A 10,266-nucleotide genomic window follows, 5' to 3' on the forward strand; every position below is an offset into this window, starting at 1 on the left:
AATACATACACAAATTAATTCTTTGACAAGGTTGTCAAAACCAAAGTTTCAGCATAATTGGTTAGCATGACGACGATCTTGGTTTCCATGACGACGATTCAAAACCACTGTTATTGTCTACTGATTTGACTTTCGAATATTATGTCAAAATTATTTTATTTCATCGAATTCTCGCGTTAATTTCATTAAAACATAAACACAATAAGATATATTTGAAATAGATTAGTAAATAATATCTATATATTAGTTTATTGCATGTATTATAATTACTTTAAGGCCATATTAACATATCTAAATTAACACGCGTGCGGAAAAGTAAAACGCGTGCGGAAAAGTAAAACGCGTGCGGAAAAGTAAAACGCGTGCGGAAAAGTAAAACGTGTGCGGAAAAGTAAAACGCGTGCGGAAAAGTAACACGCGTGCGGAAAAGTAAAACTTTCTAAACTAAAATGCGTGCGCGAAAGTAGACATTTTTGCACGGTCGTAGAAAAAATAAATTGCAAGTGAAATAATAAAATAGTGAAATGAAAATTAAAATACAGACCGGACCTGATTCCGAACCACAAAGCGTGTTTAATTTCAGCTCCGATATACTCGCAATTTTATACCAGTATTTTCACAATAGTAAATTAACAAAAGTGATATACCTGTTCGATAAAGTTAGTGTTATAAGAAGACCCAAAAACGTGAGTAGAAGAACATTAATTAGATTGAAATAATATATTCATTTGGAAATCTATCCATATAAAATCTTCATATCAACACTACACCGGACTGGTTTTTTATTAACAACAATTAAAACCAGGGCCGTACTTGAATATGTTTATAATAAATCGTTCAAGTAAAATTAAATGATGAATAATACTTTATCAACAAATACTCTACTATTGCATCTCAACAAACTACTCCAAAATTACCAGTGAAAGAACAAGCCATCATCTTCAGTTCAATTAATGGCGCAAAATTGCAAGATTATCTTTTGCAACTAGAACCACTCGTCCAACCAAAAAATATTATTTATTCATCAAGAATCTCTAATAACCGAGTATGCGTTTATCTTTCAAGTAAAGCTGTAGTTGATGACTTTCTAAATAAAGCAGGATCCATAAAAATAAATAATGAAGTACTTCTAGCACGTAGATTAGTCACTCCATCGGAACGTCTTCTCTTATCTAATGTTCATCCAACAATACCGCAGGAAATGTTAATTAATATTCTCCAGAACCTAGGCTTGAAATTAATGTCACCAATAACATGTTTGAGAATTGAAGCTACAAATCCTGAATATAGCCACATACTCAGTTTTAGGCGTCAAGTATACATAGAACCCCTAGATAATATAACCATACAGTCCATCTAATTTACTTACCGTTGCACGTCATTATCTACGTTAGAGATCTAAGTTGACATTGTTGCCCAATTACAAAAAATTCTTGAATTCATTTTAAATAAAATACGCACACAATTTTTACGGAAGTAGATTATACAGCAAAACAAATTAATATTCAATGTAAATAAATAAAAACTTTAGAAATAGGAAACAAGAATTAAGTTATAATCTTACGTTAAAGTACATAATAAAAACAGTAAATATAATGAAACACATACATAGTAAAGGATATAAATAAATATGAAGTGTCATCACCGCAACTGTCAAATAAATGTTACCAATTTATGCCAAAATATCACCTGCGTTCGATTATAATTACAGTGTATTCCGAATAAATGTGCTTCATAAAAACGCTTTATAATCCATTTATACAAATTAAATGAAACATATTATTGTGTATTTCATTAAGTTGACATTAATAGAAATATTTAAATATTATTTCTACGCGTATATAATAAAATATGTCAAGTGGCTGTAATGCCAGTGTACTCGGCAAAGTGATTCTAAAAAAGAACACACCTACCGCCTAAATATTTCGTGTTGGTATCATGTGACGTCACGGGCTATGAGGCGGATGACGTGCAACGGTAAGTAAATTAGATGGAGTATACCTGTTTTTGTCATGGTTAATCATGATAATGTTAGCTACAAAATATTTTTGTCCAACGACCAATCGCTTTGTTTCAAATGCAAACAAAATGGCCATCTTGCCTCACAATGCTCATCAGAAACCTCTTCCCTAATCAATTCTAATATGCCAAATACTATTCCACCTTTTAATCCACCTCAAAGTATCACCTCGCAGATTCCCACAACAGATAACCAAACAAATAATTCATCAAGTCCTCTTCTTCCAATAAATTCTATGGAGGTGTCAAATATATCCCTTTCAACAACAGAAACGTCAACATCAACCAAAAGACATTTATCAGAAACCCCCCATCTCCAATAGAAGAACCAGCATCTAATATATTTAACGAAGCATGTAATAAAAGTAGTCCTATATCCAAAAAATAAGAGCCGACCACAATTCTGAACCCGAAAAAAACATAATACCACCCACTCAAGACTCACCCCAAAAACAACAGATACAAGTTGATCAGAAATTACAAAATCAAATTCACACAATATCCAAGGAAACAATAGAAACCGAAGAAGCTGCTAAAAGATTTATCAATAAACATTCAAAATCATATGTCTTAAATTACGATGAATTTCGGGAGTTACTAAATGAGACATGCGGAGCTAAAGATGTCTATAATATTGTTAAGGATTATATACCAGATTTACCATTACTTATTAAAATGCTTGTAGACACTCATCCTCATTTTACTGACTCAAAATTAAAAAATCGAATCACACGACTACGCAAAAAGCTAGAAAGACTATTACAACATGAAGTATCTGAACCCGATAGTGATTCATGTGCTTCAACTAAACAATAAATCACTTTCAATAGTATATTACAATGGAATTTAAATGGGTATTACACCCATTTAACAATGTTACAGCTTCTTATCTCAGAATATGCACCAGATTTGATTTCGTTACAAGAAACTCACTTCAAAAATAACTCAACACACAACCTGAAAGGTTACACAGGATTTTGCACCAATCCACCCAATCAGAACTACGCTAGTGGAGGAGTAGCTCTATATATAAAGTCAAATATACCTGTTCAAAATATAAACCTCACAACTAATATCGAAGCAGTTGCTGTAACAATACTTGCCCCTCTAAAGAAATATGTTAGAAAACGTTTCGAACACTATGAACGTATGCCTACTTAACGACGGCTCGCCAACAAGATTCAATATGGCTACGGGAACTTCTTCCGCCATTGATCTCTCCATATGTGAACCCTAATTGATCACCCAACTAGACTGGACAGCATTAAAAGATTTATATAGTAGCGACCACTTCCCAATCTTAATAAAGCACACAGTAAATTTAAACACAAATACAATACCAACTCAAAAATGGAAATTAAAAAAGGCAAATTGGATTGAATTTGAGAGAATTGTATCAAACAGAATGGATCAGATTAAAATTTCAGACTCCATTGATGACACACTTAGGAGCTTCAATCAGCTTATACTGTATGCGGCTAATATAACCATAGGTAAATCTCAACTTTTAAAAAAACGCAAACCAGTTCCCTGGTGGAATTCACAATGTGAAGCCGCTATTAAATTATGTAAAACAATTTGGAACCGCTACAAAAAATACAAAAATATTGATCTATTAACAGAGTACAAAAAACGTAGAGCTGAAGCAAGAAGAATAATTAAAAAAAGCAAACAAGAATCATGGCAGACATACATATCTAGCATAAACAGTAGTACAAATATATCATCAGTTTGGAAAAAAGTTAAAAAAATAACAGGGCAGCATACCTACCAACAAATTGTGAGCCTGCAAAAAGAAAAAACGCTACTAACTGAGCCACAGGATATAGTAAATGAACTGGCTGATACCTATCAAAAATTCTCATCCAACCAAAGTTACAGTAACGAGTTCCTAACATACAAACAAGAGGAGGAGGCAGTACCTATTACAATTTCCGACGAATTTAACTCTATTAATATATCTCTCAGTTATGGGGAATTTGAAGATGCACTTAATAGCATGGCATGGAAGCAAAAGAGTTTCTGCTCCAAATTTTCAATATTATTTGGGAACAAAAATCATTTCCAAAAATCTGGAAAAATGCCATTGTTATTCCTATTATTAAAGCAAATAAAGATAAATTACACCCAGAATCATATCGTCCTATATCATTAACGTGTTCCTCATGTAAACTTATGGAAAAAATAGTCAACAGAAGATTAATGTGGAACCTGGAACGCAATGATCAACTGATTATCGAACCAGCTGGCTTTAGACCAGGCAGATCTACAAACGACAACATTATCGATCTGGAAAACGCTATTCACGAAGCTTTTAAAAATAGCCAAAAATGTATGGCGATTTACTTTGACATAACTAAAGCATTTGATACAGTATGGAAACACCGTATATTGAGCATTCTAAACAAATTTGGATATCAAGGAAATATTTTAGCCTATATAAACAATTTTTTAACTCAAAGAACATTTCAAGTCCGAGCGAATGGTGCTATATCCTATCTTATAGAACAACAAAACGGAATCCCACAAGGATCAGTCTTCAGCCCTACTCTGTTTTTAATAGCAATAAACGATATAGTAAAAATCATGGCGAAACCTGTTCAGGCACGACTATATGCTGACGATCTGATTATTTACATCAAAGGAAAAAACGTAAATCATATGGCGTCAATATTACAGGAACACTTAAATAAACTAGTAAATTGGTCCTTAAACACCGGTTTTAGTTTTTGTTGTAATAAAACAAAATGTATAATATTTTCAAAAAAACGTATCGAGGATAAACCAAATCTCACGCTTAAGAATCAAAATCTTTCCTATACAAACGAAATAAAATTCCTAGGAATGATATTTGATCAACAGTTAAATTGGAAAAGTCATATTCAGCAGTTAGTTCTTTCATGTCGAAATGGTCTTAACTTGTTAAAGTATCTAGCTCACAGGACTTGGGGTGCCGAAGGTAAAACACTGCCCATGCTATATAGATCCTTAATTCGCTCTAAGATTGACTACGGATGTGTTGCATATGCATCTGCCAGCAAAACAACGTTGAAACCTTTGGATACGCTACATAACACCTCCCTAAGGATTATACTTGGAGCATACAGAACAACTCCGATAAATAGCATACAAGCTGAATTAGGCGAACCCACCCTAATGCTTCGTAGACAGCTGTTAACCTTTAATTGCGCTTCTAACATAAATGTACATAAAATAATTTCAATAAATAACATTTTAGATCCATCCATGACCAATGACTCTTCAAAGTTCAATCTCCCATATTCTCGCAGAATCCACCATGCAATGGAGCTACTTAACTGGCAGGAATTTCCACCCTTATATCAATACAAAGAAATATCTTCATCTCCACCTTTGACTGTAAACATTCCAACAGTCAATTGCAGTCTATTACAATTCCAAAAAAATAGCACTAACCCTAATCTCATCTTACAACACTTCAGAGATCTAATTAACTCTCATTCCGATTACACAGTATACTATAAAGACGCGTCTAAAACTGAAAATGGAGTCGGAGTGGCATTTGTTAACAACACAGAGACTCACAGACATAAAATTCCAGATACTGCAACTGTATTAACTGGGGAACTTTATGCGATCTACCAAGCAATACTACATGCAAATGCGAACAAGATGAAGAAGATATTAATCGTCACAGATTCTATGTCATCACTACACGTAATAAGGAAAATTTCCACGCAGCATCCAATAGCTTTACTAATAAAGGAAGAACTACATAAATTGCATACTGAAGATTTAAGAATCAAGTTTCTCTGGGTCCCATCACATGTTGGAGTAGCAGGCAATGAAGCAGCAGACCGAAATGCCAAAGAAGCCATAAATGATAACAGTATTCCAATGTCGCTTCAATCTAAGTATGGATCTAAAAAGCTACTTCATAAAACATATTTTCGAAAATTGGAACAGTAAATGGAAATCCACATCATCAAAGCTTCAGGAGATAAAAAACAACGTTGGACCATGGCAACCACCCGAGGTGTCTAGACGAAAGCAAACAATTATTTCCCGTTTACGACTTGGACATACCCAATTTTCTCATGAATATTTGCTGAAAAAAGAAGAACCTCCAATTTGTGATGAGTGCGGGTCACCCCTTACAGTGAAACATGTGCTAGTGGAAAAGTGTGAAAAGTTCAATAGCCATAGAATTAAATACCATTTAGCTAACAATCTTAAAGACATTTTAGACTATAACAACACTAATAAACTATTTCTGTTTCTAAAAGACTGCAACTTACTAAACAAAGTGTAATTAACTGTTACTATCCCGCTAATAACCTTCTTAGGTTGAAGCGGATTGTTGTAAATAAAAAAAAAATTAAAATAAATTAATGTAATAGGTATTATTAGATATTATATTCCATGTAAGAGAAGAAAGTGAATATTACAATAATTTTATAATCAGAAATACGACAATAACCAACAATTATTGACGAAACCGTAGTTTGTGACAGGAGTGTTCATTTTATTTCATAGAAAAATATTATGCAGGGTGGTTTATTACATTCGCCCCGGTCTCTGTATTACGGGAAACGACTTGATATTTAAAAAAAATTCTTCATAGAAATATACAGGACCAATGTGAATTATGCAGGGTGCTCCAAAAAAATAGTAGTATAATCAAAGTTATATTTTTTCTTATGGAACACCCTATATCAGATAACATTTTTGAATTTTTCTTAAAAAATAAGCTGTACTTTTATAAGGGTTCTTCATACCTAAGTACAAGGTGTTTTGATTTATTTCGATTTTTATAAAAAAAAATTATATAAAGGTTTTAGAAAAAAGTAAATATTTATGAATCTAAAAATCGGTGACAAATTTTTTCTTGGATCTTAATAATATACTACTCAGCGTATTTAAATAGATATTTATGGTAGCAAAATTTTGTACAGGGTGGTCAAAATATTATATTGTTCTATTAACAAATTCAAGCTGTAATAACGCATTTATTTTACATTAAACGCCCTACATTTTATTAGTTTATCGTATGGAAAATTTACTTAGCTTTTAATCTTTTTAAGGGTTCCTATACCTATCTTTGTACATGGTGGTTAGAATTTTAGATTGTTCTATTAACAAATTCAAGCTGTAATAACCTACTTATTTTAAATGAAACACCCTAGGGATTTGTAGATTGTTCGTATATCTCAGAATTTAAGACGTTTAGGGCATCTTAAATAAAGTTTTCTTCTTAAAATAAACCCAAACAAACGCCCCCTTAAATATTTTACCATACTTTTGAAACGCTGTGTATATAAAGATTACAGTGGAACCTCGATAAGTCGGATTAATCGAGAATGCGGGCAATCCGGGTTATCGAAAATCCGTGTTAGCCGTAGAATATAGTAAAAATTAATCAAATACGGTATCCTTAGAGATAAGCTCCATTATAATTGCAAAAACATGAAATACATTATGCACAGTACATGTGAATTACGTACAGTTATATACAGTATTGTTCATTCCTTGGTAAAAATTTCAGTCAGTTTCGGTTGTCAATATTACGTTTTTATTGTTGAAATGTTTGTCTGATGAAAATCGGTCCCGGTTAGCCGGACTTCCGGGTTATCGGAGGCCGACTTAACGGGGTTCCACTGTACCATTTATTTCTTTTATTTCTTTATTATTTATTTAATTTTAATATTATATTTTTTATATAATATTAAATATTTCGAGTATCTTATATGGTCGCCTAAGTGCACATTCAGAAATTGGAGAATATAAAATTGGTTTAACCCTTAAATGCATGATTTTTTTTGTTGATGTTACATATCAAAAAAAGGCCTTTAGCGGAAGCTTAGAAATGATGAAAAAATAATAAAAAAAAAATTAAGTTTAATTTTAAACACTTGTTTTTGACAATAACAAGTTTGTTGCCAAAATTCTACATTGTGCATACAAGGTCAAGTAAGGATATAAAATCTACATTGTTAATGTACATGAAAATTATAAAAACAATTAAGTATTATTTCTATTGAAACACAGTGCCACACCACATTTCTGACATTTTGTATGTGTAAACCCTTTGATAAAGTTCGCCATGAAAAAATGCTACATATTCTCAAAACTACCGGTCTGGACGGTAGGGACATTAGAATAATCGCAAATTTGTATTGGGTGGCCAGGCTGAATGTGTTAGGGTTGCGAATCAGTGCTCTGAAGAAGTAAAAATCAAGCGTGGAGTTCGACAAGGCTGTATATTGTCACCAATGTTGTTTAATCTTTACGCTGAAACAATCTTAAATGGAAAACGCAAAAGAGGGAATACTCATTAATGGTATGCTTATGAACAATATCAGATATGCAGATGACACCTTGTTGCTGACTGGATCAATTGAACATCTTCAAGCGTTATTGAAACGAATGGTGGCATTCTGCGCGATATATGGACTCAAACTCAACGCAAGAAAAACAAAGTTTATGGTTATTAGTAAACAGGCAGCCGTAAATAATAATAATTATAACGTAACAATCGGTAAGTAATTGACTCAATTGAACGAGTAAGTAATATTGTATATCTGGGTACTCATATTAATGAAAGCTGGAACCCTAGTACAGATTATTTGATCTGATGATAATATTATGTACCTACAGTTGACTTGGAAGCCGGTCCTGACATCTTGGGTAATTCTGAAAACTATACAACAATAGAGTAGGTATTATATTTACAAGGGATTATTCAGCTTTACAGCTGTTATTAAAATAACTTTTATAATGAGACACTAAATTTCTGGATACAGATAAATTTTTCCATAAGCGTTATAATAACAAAATGAAAACTGAAACAATGAGAAATTTCAAATACAGCAGCAATACATGATTTTTTTTCAGCATAAATAAAAAATCGGTTTATCAATAACACACAGTATTTGTCAAGGAAGGGAATCAAGAATTTGTAAAATGCATTAAATGTAACCATATCTATGTGTTCCGTTTGTGGAAGAGACATTAATTGTTACTACGTTTTCAAGCAATTTTTTTGCTCCCATTCATGTTTTTGTCTTGAAAATTGTACATTAGTCGAGTTAACCGACATTCCAGCAACAGTTAGTTAGGTACCTTAAAAAACAAAACATACCAAATTAAAGGCATTGTTGAGTTTGTTCCTCCTGAAAACGAAATAACAATTGGACATTATATTTCCCACTGCCGACGAAATAACAATAAATGGGAAATTTACGATGATCTTAAAACTTCGGTGGGGTCAAACAAGACAAAAAGCAAATCTTTTGTTTTATTCTTGATTATAGACTATTTTTTCTAACAAGTTTTCTTCAAATGATCAGTGCTATACGAGTCCCGAATCATATCGTTTCCATAAACGTTTGTGGGGCACTACAGTTTTAGGCAAAATTGTAGTGCAACATTATATCTTGTATAACCTATTTTGTTTATGCAGAACATATTACACGCTTTGGCAAAAATGCAGAACAAACCTAGCACTACCTTGTGGTTTATTCAGATTTTCTCTAATCGTTTGGATTCTATATGGGCAGTACAGCTTTACGCAAACTTGGAGCGCCACATTATATCTTGTATATCTTTTTTGTTTATGCAGAAAAAATTACACGCTTTGGCAAAAATGCAGAACAAACCTAGCACTAACTTGTGGTTTATTCAGATTTTCTCTAATCGTTTGGATTCTATATGGGCAATACAGCTTTACGTAAACTTGGAGCGCCACATTATTTCTTATATATATTTTTTGTTTATACAGAAACGGCTACAGCAATAAATTTTTTCTTTTCGTAATAAATTAGCAATAAATTAGTAATTAATTCCTTTGGGTTGAATTTTCGATTTTCATAATTTTTTCGGGGGTGAGTTTCGCGCTAGGGGATGATGGGGTAGTTTTCGAGATTGGTTAATATATCAATCAAGAGCAATTAATTAGCAACAAAATATGTCGTTGAAATGGGCCCTGTGCTCCTTTTCATTATCGAGATATAGGGTGGGTGCTGCTGGCTTTACCGTAAAGCTAGCAGCACCCACTGTTTCTCGGAAACGGCTACAGCAATAAATTTTTTTCTTTTCGTATTAAATTAGCAATAAATTAGTAATTAATTCCTTGGGGTTGAATTTTCGATTTTCATCATTTTTTCGGGGGTGAGTTTCGCGCTAGGGGATGATGGGGTAGTTGTTCAGGATTGGTTAATATACCAATCAAGAGCAATTAAACAGCAATAAAATATGCCGTTAAAATGA

This window comes from Diabrotica virgifera, chromosome 2 (assembly GCF_917563875.1).
Source record: "Diabrotica virgifera virgifera chromosome 2, PGI_DIABVI_V3a".
Lineage (NCBI taxonomy): Eukaryota > Metazoa > Arthropoda > Insecta > Coleoptera > Chrysomelidae > Diabrotica > Diabrotica virgifera.